We start from the raw sequence: 18,175 nt of genomic DNA, 5'->3' as shown, positions 1-18,175 counted from the left end.
CAGAGCCCTGAAGCCATGCACAAACGCTCCCTGAAATCCAACTTGTGTAAGGATAGTTTCCAAGTAGGGCCATAGGACACTATCGAAAGCCTTATTGAGGCTCAGCATTAGCACTCTACGGGAAAATAGGTCAGCGTCTTGTATGATGTTAGAAGCTAATCAAGTGTTGTCCGTGATCTGTCTGGTTGGGATAAATCCAGTTTGATCTGGGGAGATTAGTGTGGTGATGATGGAGGACAGCCTATCAGCCAGGGGATTGCCAAATATTTTAAGGTCATTGTTGATAACTGAGATAGGGCGATAAACTTGCGGGAGAGTGTGGTCTTTGTTTGGTTTGGGGATCAGGGACATATTTGCCATAAGCATATCATCAGGGAAAGTGTGCCCTTTAAGGATATAGTTTAATAGGTTCTTCATGCTGGGGACTAAGTGACTAGAGGATTTTTTATAATATGAGGCCAAAAAGCCATCTGGGCCTGGAGCCTTAGAGGGCTTTAAGGAAGCTATAATGGTTTACATTTCTTCTTCAGTGCAAGGAGCGTTCAGGGTCTGCATCTGTTCATCAGGAGAGATAGAGCATCTAACCAGGACTGAGATGTGGAACAAGGCAGGAAAAAGGGTAGGAACAAAAGGTCCTGGTAAAATCTAAAAAAAAATTTGGAGCACTTCCATGGTATGAGAGATGATATGCCCATCAGTGTTTCTAAGTTTATAGGCTGCGGAGGCTGGATAGATTGATTAAGCTTTTTTGCAAACATAGCAGAAGCAAAGTTGCTGTGTAATAGAACTTTGAATCTTTGAACCATCGCAAAGATCTCTGTCTGCTCAGAGAGGATCATGTCCAGAGTCATCCTCTTTTGGTTTATCTGCCTTAAATGATCTGGGGAATGGCTCTGGCCATGAAGGTGGTATAACCTATATAATTCTTGTGTGAGTCTGGTAACATCTGCTAACTTATGCTTCTTCATTTCAGTTGCTAGTGCTATCAGGTGACCCTGTACAACCACTTTGTGGGCAGCCCAAAGAGCGGTAGAGGAGAAAACCTTTGTAACATTGATACGAAAATATTAGTCTATATGATCATTTTGATTAGTTACCAGCTCTGGGTCCATGAGGAGGGAGTAATTAAGGGGCCAACCTGCTGTAGCAGGTGAGAGGCCTACATGGGAGATGGTGAAGGAGAAAATAGGATGATCAGACCAGGACCAGCATGGATGAATGTTTGCCTTAGAAGAGTTGGCCATAAGAATCGGGGTGCAATATACAGTATATAGTCGAGTCTAAAGTAACTGTCGTGAGGGTGTGAATAGAAAGTATATTCTCGAGTGCCTACATTGTGAGCCCGCCATGAGTCTAGGAGCTGGCGAGAGCAGAGCAGACTAGTCAAGGTCCTTGAGAAAGCATTAGCAGTACTTACAACGCGGCTTCTGTCCAGTGAAGTCCCTGCCTACCAAAAGGTGAGGGGAAAGATATTTATCCAGCACCTGAAAAAAGTATTTAAAAAAAGATTGCTTGTGAGTCATTAGTAGCATATACATAAGCTATTGTAATGGCTTTGCCCTGCAAGGTGCCTTGGATGATTAAAAATCTGCTAGCCAGGTCTTGATAGACATGTTGCACATCTAATGATATAGTAATTCTGACAAAGATAGCTACACCCCGAGATCTGTTGCTAAAAGTGGTAAAATAGTTTTGCCTAAATGAGTGATCAAAGTAATTAGGGGGGTTACCATTAGAAAAATGGGTCTCCTGAAGGAGCAGGATATCAGCCCCAGGCATTTATTAGTTTTGAATGCTTTCCTTCATTTATTGGGTGAATTAAAGCCCTTGGTATTGTGTGAAATTACCTTAATACCTGTGGTGGGTCTGGATATACTATTGGATGCCTAAATGGGAAAAGATTTCAGGGAGCACTCAATTGCAAATATTTACCATCGAGATATAGTGCAAACATAAGAACACCATTACATATAGTACAAGTAGAGAACACATCGTATTCATATAAGTATCTTGAAAAAAATACCCTTGGGAAATAACACAAAAAAAACTGAAAAAAAGCAGATCACAAAAAAAAAGATCCTTATCATATAATCAAGTGGAGTCGGAGGGGAAAAACCACCCACCGGCTAGGAAGAATAACACTCCGAAAGGACTAAAAAGTCCAAAACTCTCTCTGATAGTCAGAGGTGTAAAAACACAACTATATATAAAGAAAAAAGTGGAGGTTAGGAAATGTTGACGTGACTAACCACACCTGGTGAGAAGGCCTAGGCACTTGATCCAGAACAGGTAAACAAAGGCCTAATCTCTAGGCTGCTGTGTGTGAAGAGTAGGTGATCATCCAGGCAAACAGCTAGACTTTGTTGCAGCTACGAGATACTAAAGTCTTCTTTAGTCTCCAATAACTTTATGGTGACATGCCTGCAGGCATAATACTCAACCAAACATTTGGACATCAGAACAGTTCAAAGTCCAGAGCAGTTATATTAGGTGGACGGATGCCTGAGATCATGCCTTTGTCTTCAGCGGTCTCTCTGAGGAGAAGGAGTAGCCCAAATAGATGACAGGCGTGGAGTGGAAGGCATCCTGGGTACATTTTCTTGGGTTAAGAGGCCCAATTTGACAAGTAGATCTTTTCCTTCAGAAATCTTGGTGCCATTGTGTGGGGCCTGCAGTTTAAATGGAAATCCCCACCTGTACCAGATTCTTGCAGCCTGAAGAACTGTGGTAATCTCTTTCATCTTGCAGCGTTTGTCTAGTGTGGCTGTAGAAAGATCAGGGTATAGTTGAAGCTGGATCCCATCAAGAAATATGTTGGGTGTGTTGCGAGAAGCCCTGAGTATCTCTTCTTTGATGAGATAATCTTTAAGACATAGTACAATGCCTCTTGGTGGTTTGTCATCTGGTGTTTTGGGGTGTAATGCCCTATGTAGCCTATCACAAGCAAAGGAAGCGACTGGTAGTACAGATTGAAACTGCCGTTGAAAGTAAATCTGTGACTGTCTCAGGGACCCCTCTCACTCTGAAGTTTTTATGCCTATTTCTATTGTCCAGATCCTCAAGATGGGCTTGGAGTTGGACAACTGTATCTGTGATTTGTGATCCCTACGAAGGTCAGATATGCCAATTCGTCATGTTTGGTCTCCAGGAGATCTGTTCTCCCACCTAGGGTGGCTAACTCCTGTGTCAAAGTGTTGGTGGACTTGTGAAGTTTGGTCTGAAACTTCTCAGCCAGTTTCACATACATAACCGACAGGCTTTCATCTAAGTCCACTTTTGTAAGCTGGGCAGGGTACTCACTGTCTGCCGAAGAGTGAGCCGGACAGTTTGTAGGACTCTGAGCAGCGGCCTGAGCATGCAGCAGCTGGGCGCCATCTTGAGACATCCTGCTCTGCTCACAAACCCGGAGTAAATAGTTTGTGAGGGATTGCTGAGCTGGCTTTTTGTGACGGGACTTGGGTGTTGGCATGCACCAGGTATTCCCCCAGGGGTGCAGGAATGAAAAAGTAAAAATTAGAGGCTCAATAGCCCTGGGGAAACTGCAGAAGACACTGCTACCCTTGGAGCTCTGGCTACCAACGTCTGTCCAGCTTCCCGCCGCGCATGCGCCCCCACCTAAAATGAATTTTATTGGACACAAATACGAGATAATCCCCTATTTTTGTGTACAAAATAAAGTAAAAGGTTGCTGAGTAAATGAATACAAAAATGCCAAGCTTCAAAACTGTGTAGGTCACTGAAATGAAAAAAAAAAGTACAGTACCTAAAATGATCTATATACTTTAACCCCTCAAGTGCTCCCAGTCCCATTAACGATTGGGAAAAGGAAAGGCTGGTTCCTGATCACCTGATTGCTGTTATAGCCTCTGATTAGCTATCACAGTGATCAATCAGTGTAAAGTCCACCCCTCTATGTTCTTTCTGAATAGAGAGAAAGATACATGTATCAATGTAAACAACCAAAAACGTGTGTAAAAAAAAAAAAAAATAGCAAGATCAAGGTTTGATCTAGGTCAGTGTCAAGGTTAAAGCTAGGGTGAAAGTCAGGGTCAAAGGTCAAGGTCAGACAAAAAAGGTGGGGGTCAAAGGTCAGAGTCGGTGTATTTTAGGTAGGATTATAACAAAACATTTTAAAATTAGTATCAGTGTCAGTGTGTTTTGTGTAGGTTAAAAAAAGCAAAATGAGCACCATTGTTTCTGGGTCATGCTACAGGTACAAATAACATACACATATGTGATATTGCTGTGATTGTCAGGAGCATGCAAATTTATTTTGGGTTGTTCTTTGGTAGTAGGTTATAATACTAGCAAGAAAAATAAAGCTACATTTAAAAAATTATTATATTTTTTTATTTTTTTATTTTGGCTCACTTTTCCTTTATTAATTAACAAATTAGGAGATATCTGTTACCATTTACAACCAAATGAAAGCCCAATGTATTCTGAAAAAATACAAAGTATACTTCACATGATTACACAAAGTAGTTGTGATGATTTGTATAGCTTGGCTAACACGTGTCAAAATTGCAAAATTGTGTTCAGGCATTAGGAATCGTTTTAGCCTTAACAGCTCATCAGTTTACAGGTAATCCTCAATGAGGAACCAATAATTTTTTCTCTCTCTTTGGCATGCGGTGATACCAAATATGTGTTGCGCAATTGTTGTTTACATGCATGTGCAGTCAGAGGACAAGTAGTCATCAGTATTGCCTGTAGGCTCCCTGCAGCTGACTTTCCCCAATATTGGCTTTTCATGTTTGTCCTACTCTGTGTCTTTGTGTGGAGGTGGTTATCTTGGTAGAGGCAGGGCTTTTGATACTTCATGTCTGCAGCAAAGAAAACTGTGAAGCACAGTAGGGACATCTCAGTCTCCAGCTACTGGAACAGTGGGAAAAGTAGGGACATCACCAAATCTCACTCCAGATCTTCTGGAGAAAAAAATAGCTGCTTGGAAAAAACCTGCACACTGTCTAAAGTGTCTGCACACTCTGATCTATGCAGCAAAATTAAGCTGGCAACCAGGTGTCATACACTAATATACACCCCGGCCAAAAAAAAAGTTGCCACCAAAAAAAAAGGTCACACACTCTAATATTTTGTTGGACCGCCTTTAGCTTTGATTATGGTATGCATTCGCTGTGGCATTGTTTCGATAAGCTTCTGCAATGTTGCAAGATTTATTTCCGTCCAGTGTTGCATTAACTTTTCACCAAGATCTTGTATTGATGATGGGGGAGTCGGAACACTGCGCAAAGCCTTCTCCAGCACATCCCAAAGATTCTCAATGGAGTTAAGTTCTGGACTCTGTGGTGGCCAATCCATGTGTGAAAATTATGTCTCATGCTCCCTGAACCACTGTTTCACAATTTGAGCCAGATGAATCCTGGAATAGTCATTGTCAGGGTTGTCATAGCAGAACCTGATGTGTAGAGGGAATTCTCACCTGATAGATAGCCTAGAATGCTACGTGAAATCCGAGGATGGGGATGCCAACAGGACACCTCGGCGGAAGATACAGGTTCACCTGAGGTGCGGAGTCTAAGTGCTAGCTGGTGTTCACCAGGGCTCCTGATGGTGGAGATGGATTTGGCTGCGTGATAGCACCAGGTCCTCAGGATTACCCTAGTCAGACGAAGAGCAGGTCCAAGTCCAATAGCGGATAAACAGATCAGGGTAAGGCAAAAGCGTAGTCAAGATGAGCCGGGGTCAGGGCGGGCAGCAGGCAATCAAGGTCAAAGATAAGTCGGGTCAGATGATCAAGAAACAGCAGGTACAGGCACAGGAGACACAGGAAAGCTGAAGATCAAACAGCAAAGACTCAGTGTGGCTTCTGCATTTAAATAGGCTGTTTGGCACCAATGGTAATTTGTACGCGCATACGCACAAGCGTTTGCGAAATGAGAGCACTACGTGAGAGCGCCTCTGCGTACACGCATGCACATTGGCATTTGCCAATTTGCGGCATGGAGGTTACCAGTGCACCTGCACACAGCAGAAAACCCATGACAGTCATCTTGGAATATGCACGTGCTATCAGGGAAGAAAAAAATCTATTGATGGAATAACCTGGTCATTCAGTATATTCAGGTAGTCAGCTGACCTCATTCTTTGGGCACATGCAGTAACTATCCCATAGGATAGTTACTGTATGCTAAGTTTAGTTAGTTGGGAAAGGTAAAGAAGCAGGTGGATAATAATTAAAATCAATTAAGTGAGCAAGAGCACACAATTAGTACAAGTATATGACAAAATGAATACAAATCCAATAAACAACGGATCATTTTATTACATCCCTAAATTTTAAAGATATATTCAGATAATTTACAATCCCATGTATATCCTAAACAGCCCCTGCAAATAAACAGATTAACAAATGCATACAAAGAAAAAAAATATTGTAAATAGCTCATAATTATAATTCAACAATCTGTTCACAAAATACATTTTATTTCAAATTGGGGGCCACATCCCACTTGTGACTAAGATTGGTGGGTGGGGCCAAATCTCCTGCACTCGAGTAAAATCTTGATGGAGTAAAAAGAGGTGCAATAAAAACTCAGATGTTGAAAGAGCTATCGGTCTTGCTGCCCCCTTCAGGATCAAGGGTATCCAGAACCAACTGGTAGAAAAGACAAAAAAGAAAAAAGAGGGGCGCACCGACCTAGTGCATTACCATAAAACCATTTATTTAAAATATTAAAAGATGTACAAAGTACTCACAAAGCTGGTGTGATACAACACACATCAACATAGCATATACAATCTCCAAAGTAGCCAAGGTCCCAAATGTAGTGAATGGACATGCAGATGGTCGCATGGGGCTGCTGTGGCTAGGCTGACGCGTTTCAGGGTCGAACCCCCTTCTTCAGAGCCAGAAAGAATGCTGCTGGTTCACATGCTGGACGGCTGTAGACTAAATGGGAGCTGACCCCACCTCTTCCTGCTCTGCCCCAGACCCAAAGGCGGGACAATGGGGATAAAGGGAGGGGAAGGGGGAGGGAGAGGGGTAAGGGGAGGAGAAGATGGAACACATTGAAAAGAAAAGAAAGGAAAAGAAGGCAAAAGGGGGAGGGGAAGGGGAAGGGGAGGGGGAGGGGGTGGGGAAGGGGGAGGGGGGGGGGTTATGGGACAAGGGAGGAACATGGGCGAGGAGGGCGGGGACATTTGTCCAGCCCGGGCCAAAAACACCCATCATCCAAGGCCAGCCCGGACTATGTGATCAGCAAAAATATATACAGCAAATGAAACACTTGTTAGAAAACAAAAGGGAGGGTAGAAGACAAAATGTAATGAATAGTACATTGCAAAAGAAAACTCACAATCAACACCTTAGGTCTCTGTAAGTTCAAAAGGATACTCTACTACTTCACTTGTTCATCTTCAGTATAGCAGCAAGCAGGTCAGTGTTAATAGCCACTGACCTACAGTGCTGCACAGGTGACTCTATCCGTAGATATGGGGCATTAAAAATAAGATGTTGGAAGCATATAAACTTACAATGCATTTGATATAATATACTACAATCCACAAGGACCCAATAGGCATCTGTATGTGTGGTGGTACCTGTGGTCCCTATATAGGGCTGAGGAGCCGTGGCATGAACGCTGGCCGGGACCAGAATGGTGAGGTATGTGCTGGTAAAACCCTCCATTCGAATGGCTGTGGCATTCCTCCGGAACGCATGCCAACCCGCACCCGGAAGTAAAAACCGGAAATGCGGGTGGATGCGTTCCACTTACGTCACTTCCGCTGTTCGCTACGGGGCGCTGGATGGTCCAATTCCTCACAGACCACTGGCACTACGGGACAACAATAAACACGAGCAGGGCGGCGCTCACCCGAACCCGCCCACCTCCCTGCACTTATATGTGAAACACAACCTTCTGTAATTGGCAGCTGGGCGGCTCAGAACAACGTGGACAATGATGACATCATTGATATGAGCATATGAAACATAGGGCCATAATTTAAACATGATAAAACCAATGATAATTAGAAATTATTACTATAGATAATGATGAATAAATAAATGATAATGATAATAGTAATAATTATAAAAATAAAAGTAACAGCAAAAACAAAAATAGAAATTAGAGACGAATTTGGACTACATATAAAAAGTTGTATATAAAATATATAGTAATATTCATAGGACTTATATAGATGTGTATATATATTTTCACTTATACTTACATCTCTGTTTCCACCTTTGTTTTTATATCTCACTCAGAAATAATAACAGTTATAAAACAGTGCAAGCAAAAACTGGTGGCCATTATGTCATCATTGTCCACATTTGGACAAAAAGGAGAGGGGGGAGGAAAAACTGGCAAAACAGGGGGGGGGGGAGGGTTAGAAAGGGCGAACCACCCCCAAGAAGAATAGGGGCTGCAAGCTTGCGTGACTGGCCTATGGACAGACCACAAGGGGACAAAAATGTCACTATACAGACGTGTATAGTGTGGAAAATGTATTTAGGACCAATCCTAGCTTTTTCTTATATGCATAAGGGATACTGATACTAATGGCCAAAGATGAACTATCACAGCTATCCAACTCGGATGGCTGTACCACAGAAATAAAAGGAGGGAGAAGAGAGGGGAAGGGGGGGGGAAGAGGAAGGGAGAGCAGAAAGATTCACACGACCGTGTGAAGCTCAATCTCCTCATTCAAACCCTTGGGGGCAAGAGACCCCAGGGTGAAAATCCAATAGGCCTCTCTGGTGCAGAATCTTTGGTACTTTAGGCCACCATCCAAATCTTTGTTGATGGCCTCTATCCCAAAGACCCTCAAACCCTCAACACTACTATTGTGTGCATCCAAAAAGTGCCGGGGAACAGAATATTTATCCTTCCGGAGAGTGATGCCACTTTTATGCTCACCAATTCTTACTCTCAGAGGTCTAGTGGTGCGGCCGACATAAGGAGGCGACAGGGACACAACATCCCATAGACTACATGGGTGGTGCTGCAGTTGATGAACTGATTGATCTTATAGGTTTTACCATCAATAGCCGCAACATCTTTTTTCCTGTGGCACATGTGTGCACACGTGCCACAGTTGTTGACACCACACCTATAGCACCCCTTTTGGTCAAAGACTCGGCCCCAGGCCCCATTCAACCCATTAGTCTTTCTGTCTCTTCTAACCCTACTAGGGGCCACCATGCTCCTGAGGTCCCTAGGTTTTCTGAATATAAGGTTCGGGTATGGGGATAAACGATCTTTCAACACAGGGTCCTGTTGAAGGATTTTCCAATTCCTCCTCAGGACCTTCTGTATTACAGAGGCTTGGTTGTTATACCTGGTACAGAATCTGACCTGCACTTCCCCTTCTATTCTAGGATTTTTCCCCGCTTTCACTCCACCTGTGTCAGCCGGAGAGGTGTCATAAAAGGACAAATACGTTCCATAGGCCTCCTTTACATGTTCGGCCTTGTATCCCTTCTCCTCAAACTTCTTGCTTAATATAGCTCCCTGTTCCTCATAATCCACCTTACGTGTGCAAGTCCGCTTAAGCCTGCAGAACTGGCCGAAAGGAACATTTCTTATCCACTTAGGGTGATGGTGACTACGTGCATGGAGAAACGAATTCCCAGCACTAGGCTTAAAGTGTGTTTTTGAGTAGATCAGGCCTTCGTCATCTACCCGAAGCTCAAGATCAAGAAATATCAAACAATTTTCATCCAGCACATGGGTGAAAGCAATGCCATAAGGGTTATCCGAACAGTAAAGCAAAAATTGCTTCAACTGTTCATTGGATCCATCCCAGATGATCAGAATATCATCTATATAGCGTGCAAACAGGACCAGGTTTGCCCCAAAGGGATTATTGGCCCAGATGAATTGGCTTTCCCAATATCCCATAAATAAGTTGGCATAGCTGGGGCAAAGCTGGCCCCCATGGCTGTGCCCTTGATTTCTCTGTAGTGGCTCCCAAGAAACGTGAAATAATTATGCGTAAGCATATATTCAATGCCACTATACAGAAACTGTATCTGGGCGTGATGAAATGATTGGTCCTTAGTTAGAAAATGTTGCACAGCATGCAGGCAGAAGTCATGTCCTATAGACATGTACAAGGACATAACGTCCAGCGACAGCCATCAGTAGCCATCCTGCCATTTGTATGATGACAGGATGTCCAACATATGACCAGAATCTTTGACATACGAAGGTAATGAGGTAACTAGATCCTGTAAGAAGTGATCCACATAACATCCCAGGTTGCTGGCTAAGCTGTCAATACCAGCAATGATGGGCCTGCCTGGGGGATTAAGAGGATCCTTATGGATCTTGGGGATATGATAGAAGTGAGGGGTTACTAGATATTTACGAAACAGGAATAGATATTCATCTTTAGTGATTACTTTTAGCTTTTTCTAGGAGGGCCTGGAGTTCTTGCTTGTATCTCATGATGGGATCGCAGGGGAGTCTTTCATAAGTGGTGATGTCATTCAAGAGTCTTTCAGCTTCCTTTATATACACATCCTTGTCTTGAATGACAAGACTGCCCCCCTTATCTGCCTGTCTGATGACAACCTCAGTTCTATCTTTAAGTGCTGATAAAGGGCCTTTAAGATCAAGATTAGATTGTGTACAACCCATAGATCTTTTTTTGGGGAAATTACCACACAAGGACCTGAATTCACTGAGGACCATCTCATAGAAGGTGGAAATATATAGGTGCTATAGGTGTGGTGTCAACAACTGGGGCACGTGTGCACACATGTGCCACAGGAAAAAAGATGTTGCGGCTATTGATGGTAAAACCTATAAGATCAATCAGTTCATCAACTGCAGCACCACCCATGTAGTCTATGGGATGTTGTGTCCCTGTCGCCTCCTTTATGTCAGCCGCACCACTAGACCTCTGAGAGTAAGAATTGGTGAGCATAAAAGTGGCATCACTCTCCGGAAGGATAAATATTCTGTTCCCCGGCACTTTTTGGATGCACACAATAGTAGTGTTGAGGGTTTGAGGGTCTTTGGGATAGAGGCCATCAACAACGATTTGGATGGTGGCCTAAAGTACCAAAGATTCTGCACCAGAGAGGCCTATTGGATTTTCACCCTGGGGTCTCTTGCCCCCAAGGGTTTGAATGAGGAGATTGAGCTTCACACGGTCATGTGAATCTTTCTGCTCTCCCTTCCTCTTCCCCCCCCCCCCCCCCTTCCCCTCTCTTCTCCCTCCTTTTATTTCTGTGGTACAGCCATCCGAGTTGAATAGCTGTGATAGTTCATCTTTGGCCATTAGTATCAGTATCCCTTATGCATATAAGAAAAAGCTAGGATTGGTCCTAAATACATTTTCCACACTATACACGTCTGTATAGTGACATTGTTTGTCCCCTTGCGGTCTGTCCATGTGTACGAAAGCACACAGGCCAGTCACGCAAGCTTGCAGCCCCTATTCTTCTTGGGGGTGGCTCGCCCTTTCTAACCCTCCCCCCCCCTCCCCCCCCCCTGTTTAGCCAATTTCTCCTCCCCCCTCTCCTTTTTGTCCAAATGTGGACAATGATGACATAATGGCCACCAGTTTTTGCTTGCACTGTTTTAAGTCCTATGAATATTACTATATATTTTATATACAACTTTTTATATGTAGTCCAAATTTGTCTCTAATTTCTATTTTTGTTTTTGCTTTTACTTTTATTTTTATTTTTATAATTATTACTATTATCATTATCATTTATTTATTCATCATTATCTATTGTAATAATTTCTAATTATAATTGGTTTTATCATGTTTAAATTATGGCCCTATGTTTCATATGCTCATATCAATGGTGTCATCATTGTCCACGTTGTTCTGAGCCGCCCAGCTGCCAATTACAGAAGGTTGTGTTTCACATATAAGTGCAGGGAGGTGGGCGGGTTCGGGTGAGCGCCGCCCTGCCCGTGTTCATTGTTGTCCCTTAGTGCCAGTGGTCTGTGAGGAATTGGACCGTCCAGCGCCCCGTAGCGAACAGCGGAAGTGACGTAAGTGGAACGCATCCACCCGCACTTCCGGTGTTTACTTCTGGGTGCGGGTTGGCGTGCGTTCCGGAGGAATGCCACAGCCATTCGAATGGAGGGTTTTACCAGCACACACCTCACCATTCTGGTCCCAGCCAGCATTCATGCCACGGCTCCTCAGCCCTATATAGGGACCACAGGTACCACCACACATACAGATGCCTATTGGGTCCTTGTGAATTGTAGTATATTATATCAAATGCATTGTAAGTTTATATGCTTCCAACATCTTATTTTTAATGCCCCATATCTATGGATAGAGTCACCTGTGCAGCACTGTAGGTCAGTGGCTATTGACACTGACCTGCTTGCTGCTATACTGAAGATGAACAAGTGAAATAGTAAAGTATCCTTTTGAACTTACAGAGACCTAAGGTGTTGATTGTGAGTTTTCTTTTGCAATGTACTATTCATTACATTTTGTCTTCTAGCCTCCCTTTTGTTTTCTAACAAGTGTTTCATTTGCTGTATATATTTTTGCTGATCACATAGTCCGGGCTGGCCTTGGATGATGGGTGTTTTTGGCCCGGGCTGGACAAATGTCCCCTCCCTCCTCGCCCATGTTCCTCCCTTGTCCCATAAACCCCCCCCTCCCCCTTCCTCTTCCCCTCCCCCTTTTGCCTTCTTTTCCTTTCTTTTCTTTTCAATGTGTTCCATCTTCTCCTCCCCTTACCCCTCTCCCTTCCCCTCCCTTTATCCCCATTGTCCCGCCTTTGGGTCTGGGGCAGAGCAGGAAGAGGTGGGGTCAGCTCCCATTTAGTCTACAGCCGTCCAGCATGTGAACCAGCAGCATTCTTTCTGGCTCTGAGGAAGGGGGTTCACCCCTGAAAGGCGTCAGCCTAGCCACAGCAGCCCCATGCGACCATCTGCATGTCCATTCGCTACATTTGGGACCTTGGCTACCTTGGAGATTGTATATGCTATGTTGATGTGTGTTGTATCACACCAGCTTTGTGAGTACTTTGTACATCTTTTAATATTTTAAATAAATGGTTTTATGGTAATGCACTAGGTCGGTGCGCCCCTCTTTTTTTCTTTTTTGTCTTTTCTATAAGATTGGTGGGTGCCCTGGTTTGTAAGGTGTAAATCCATCATACCTCTCTTTGTAATAACTTGCAATGTGTATCACCTTCTCTAGATGGCATCAAAACCCGTTCTACCTCATGAAAAGAAAAGGAGTCCATACATCCTCCCATGATGACTCTACGAGACTTCAAAGATATGTTGATGAAGAGATGATCCCAAAAGGTGTTAGGATAAAAATAATCCTGTCTAGAGTCTATTTGAAAACCTTTATTAGTGTGAATGGAAGTGCTTGTTACTTTGAGTTAATGAAACTGTTAATATCATGTTGCAGAAATTTAATTCAGGGATCACATCTTAAAAACAAACAGCACTACAATATTAGTCATTGTGTATATATATATATATATATATATATATATATATATATATAAGTATATATATATATATATATATATATATATATATATATATATATATACAGTGGGTACGGAAAGTATTCAGACCCCCTTAAATTTTTCACTCTTTGTTATATTGCAGCCATTTGCTAAAATCATTTAAGTTCATTCTTCCTTCTCATGAATGTACACACAGCTCCCCATATTGACAGAAAAACACAGAATTGTTGACATTGTTGCAGATTTATTAAAAAAGAAAAACTGAAATATCACATGGTCCTAAGTATTCAGACCCTTTGCTGTGACACTCATATATTTAACTCAGGTGCTTTCCATTTCTTCTGATCATCCTTGAGATGGTTCTACACCTTCATTTGAGTCCAGCTGTGTTTGATTATACTGATTGGACTTGATTAGGAAAGCCACACACCTGTCTATATAAGACCTTCCAGATCACAATGCATGTCAGAGCAAATGAGAATCATGAGGTCAAAGGAACTGCCTGAAGAGCTCAGAGACAGAATTGTGGCAAGGCACAGATCTGGCCAAGGTTACAAAAAGATTTCTGCTGCACTTAAGGTTCCTAAGAGCACAGTGGCCTCCATAATCCTCAAATGGAAGACGTTTGGGACGACCAGAACCCTTCCTAGAGCTGGCAGTCCGGCCAAACTGAGCTATCGGGGGAGAAGAGCCTTGGTGAGAGAGGTAAAGAAGAACCCAAAGATCACTTTGGCTGAGCTCCAGAGATGCAGTCAGGAGATGGGAGAAAGTTGTAGAAAGTCAACCATCACTGCAGCCCTCCACTAGTCGGGGCTTTATGACAGAGTGGCCCGACGGAAGCCTCTCCTCAGTGTAAGACACATGAAAGCCCGCATGGAGTTTGCTAAAAAACACCTGAAGGACTCCAAGATGGTGAGAAATAAGATTCTCTGGTCTGATGAGACCAAAATAGAACTTTTTGGCCTTAATTCTAAGCGGTATGTGTGGAGAAAACCAGGCACTGCTCATCACCTGTCCAATACAGTCCCAACAGTGAAGCATGGTGGTGGCAGCATCATGCTGTGGGGGTGTTTTTCAGCTGCAGGGACAGGACGACTGGTTGCAATCGAGGGAAAGATGAATGCGGCCAAGTACAGGGATATCCTGGACAAAAACCTTCTCCAGAGTGCTCTGAACCTCAGACTGGGCCGAAGGTTTACCTTCCAACAAGACAATGACCCTAAGCACACAGCTAAAATAACGAAGGAGTGGCTTCACAACGACTCAGTGACTGTTCTTGAATGGCCCAACCAGAGCCCTGACTTAAACCCAATTGAGCATCTCTGGAGAGACCTAAAAATGGCTGTCCACCAACGTTTACCATCCAACCTGACAGAACTGGAGAGGATCTGCAAGGAGGAATGGCAGAGGATCCCCAAATCCAGGTGTGAAAGACTTGTTGCATCTTTCCCAAAAAGACTCCTGGCTGTATTAGATCAAAAGGGGGCTTCTACTAAATACTGAGCAAAGGGTCTGAATACTTAGGACCATGTGATATTTCAGTTTTTCTTTTTTAATAAATCTGCAACAATGTCAACAATTCTGTGTTTTTCTGTCAGTATGGGGTGCTATGTGTACATTCATGAGGAAGAAGAATGAACTTAAATGATTTTAGCAAATGGCTGCAATATAACAAAGAGTGAAACATTTAAGGGGGTCTGAATACTTTCCGTACCCACTGTATATATTTATATACATATATATATATATATATACATATATGAGAGTCTCAATCTTGACTTATTCAGTGGTTAATAAGATATTAGAACAAGAAATAATGGATGCTAAAAGGTCTACGTAAATACCTCTAGGATCTTCATGACTATGATAAGGATCCTGTGTAACAGATCCAGAGATTCTAACAAGTCCCACTGTTCTATATTGAAAAAGCAAAGATCTGGCGCTACTAACAATTAATGGGTTTTTCAGCTCCACTGATGCATCATACACACAATCAGAGTTATCCGATACTGCAGACTCCAGGTCTTTATTTGCTTCCAAGAGCCCTGCAAGATTAGTATTTTCAAAAGATAAATCTTTTGACACTGTGTCAAAAAAAACCCCCAAACTTTGCCTCATCACAAGAATACCATAAAGAACAAGGAGGGGGAAATACAGAAACAAATGCAGCAAGGAGAAGATACCCCCAAGATACCACAGAGACTAGATATATGTGCTGTCAATGTTTAAAATATGTCTTGTGCTTCTTTATCACCTAATGAGATTTCTTTATTGTCCAAAGGTTTGTCTTTTGCTCCTACAATTGCTTTTGATGATTTTTCCACTTTGCTAGATGTAAACAGATTTGTCCGTAATGTACAATTGAGAAAGCATTTCTCTGGGGAAACCATGGCAGGGGAGTCTGTTTGGATCCTCCCCAATTCTTTGAGCAGGAGTTTAAATCTTTCATGTTTAGGGATTTGGTCCCCTTTAGAGAATTTACATTCTGAATCTGAGGGTGATGTCTATGGCTTATCTACCGATAAGGTATGTATAGGAGAGGTATTTTTATCCACCCCAAGCTAGAAATATTGTGTAACAAGACAAAAAGATTTCCAAGCTCTCCTTACCGACCAATCTGCGACCAACCGAATTGACCTGTCCAACAGTACGCGTTAAAAACAGGGGTTTAGTTGCAGACATTTGCAAATACATGTGTAAGCCACAGATCCCCGTCAAGGCACCCCATTATCTGTGGTCCTAACTCTAAATTCTGAGAGTCTACAACAATGGAAGCACATGCATTTAATGGACAGGTGTAGGACAGATATACCTGAAGGGAGCCCACCCCTTCTTAAAGGCACAGGGGCACACTGAACATCCAGCCTATTGCACAATGGCAGCAAAGATGTCAGTGCGTTGCCTGGTCAATATAGTCTATAACAAAAACAACTGGTTACTGTCCACACCTGTAACTGGTCTCTGCAGCAAGGAGCATTGGAAGAGCGATGCATATAACAAGACAAAAAGATTTCCAAGCTCTCCTTACCGACCAATCTGTGACCAGCCGAATTGACCTGTCCAACAGTACGCGTTAAAAACAGGGGTTTAGTTGCACACATTTGCAAATACATGCGTAAGCCTCAGAGCCCCGTCAAGGCACCCCATTATCTGTGGTCCTAACTCTAAATTCTGAGAGTCTACAACAATGGAAGCACATGCATTTAATTTGACATTTTTCTGAGGTAATGAGTAATAGAAAATTCTAATGTATCCTGTACTTATTCCCCTTGAGGGGCAAGGGGGCCTTATTCTAAATGGGACTTCCAGATTCCAGATATGTCTTTCTTATTGGTAGAAGGTTTTGTCCAACCACATAGGGGTGGGGGTTCCCCATCTTATAAGATACCCTCTCAATGTTAAAAGGCATGCAGCTTGATCTGGTTCAAAAAGGGGTGTACATGCTCATTGCCATCCATTTTTTGGACACCAAGGGTTCATTCGCAGATAAGGGTCTGGTTGAAATTTTAACGGGAACCCCATCACATTTTTTTTTTTTTTTTCATTTTTTGTAAATGACACTTTTAAGGGACATTTTCCCCATGGCAGTGCCAAGCTACCAAACCCCTTAAAAAAAAAAAAACAACCTTCTCTGAAAAAAGGCTATAAAAACTAGCATAGGCTTTAATAAGGATCTGTGTTATGTTTCAGGTTCGCAGACTTCCTTCTAGGTTTGCATAACTTGCAGCAAACCAAAAGTTTTTTGGTTTACTCTTCCCTAATTGTTACTCACTTGTTAATCCATACACAGTTTTCAAAAAAGACCTCATTGTCTTTGAAATTCACATATTGTATGGCTGGTTTAATCTTATTTCTCTGCAGATAAAGGAAGATATTTTGGCATAATTTTTCTTGGAGAATATGATCTTCAGTCTACTGCATTTATAGTATGCCATATTTGAGATAAGGAAAATATAGTTATGACAAAGAGTAGTGACATACTGTATATAGGCTTTATATAAATTGTCTTTATTTATTAGAGACAGTGCTAAATAGTATGTTGTAACAACTTTTTTGAGTAAATAAAAAATACTACATTTAGGCTTTAGCATGTGGGAGACCACACTGGACTGACCGACTCGGCTGGGGGTCTGTGAATTGGTGGTGGTGGGGGCATGTTGGGAGAGTTCACTCCGCATTAATTTGGCCCAACTTGACAGAAATATGGCGGTGAGCCCTTTTGAGGGACTTTGGCTGCTACCTCTGGGTAAGGCCTCATAGTCATTTCCGCATATACTCATGAGGGTAGGTAAAAGGAGCAACCGGTATCCAATAAGAAGTAAAATAGAGGTAGAAATATGGTCATTTTATTGAAAGTGACAAAGCATGATAAAACCTGTTTTTTTATTGTCCCTTTCAATAAAATGACCATATATCCACCTCTATTTTACTTCTTATTGGATACCGGGCGCTCCTTTTACCTACCCTCACATTTAGACTCTACTTTTTTCTTTCCACTTTCTCTATTATGCTGAAAAAAAAATGCCTGCTCGGTGAATCAAGTGGGTTAAGCTGAAATATACACACACAAGTCAGAGTAATATGCACAAACAAGTCAGAGTAGTGACAACTCTTTTTAAGTAGCTTCATCCAAGCTTTCAGTGAGAGACATCATCCTATGTGCTCTCTGATTTTTTTTTATATTTTGGCAATAAGAACACTTTTTGTATAGAGTTTTTTTGTTGAATACATGGACAG

The sequence above is a fragment of the Pelophylax lessonae genome (genome assembly GCF_965119305.1).
Source record: "Pelophylax lessonae genome assembly, chromosome: 3".
In the NCBI taxonomy this organism is placed as follows: Eukaryota; Metazoa; Chordata; class Amphibia; order Anura; family Ranidae; genus Pelophylax; species Pelophylax lessonae.
Note: the sequence above shows the minus strand (reverse complement) of the source record.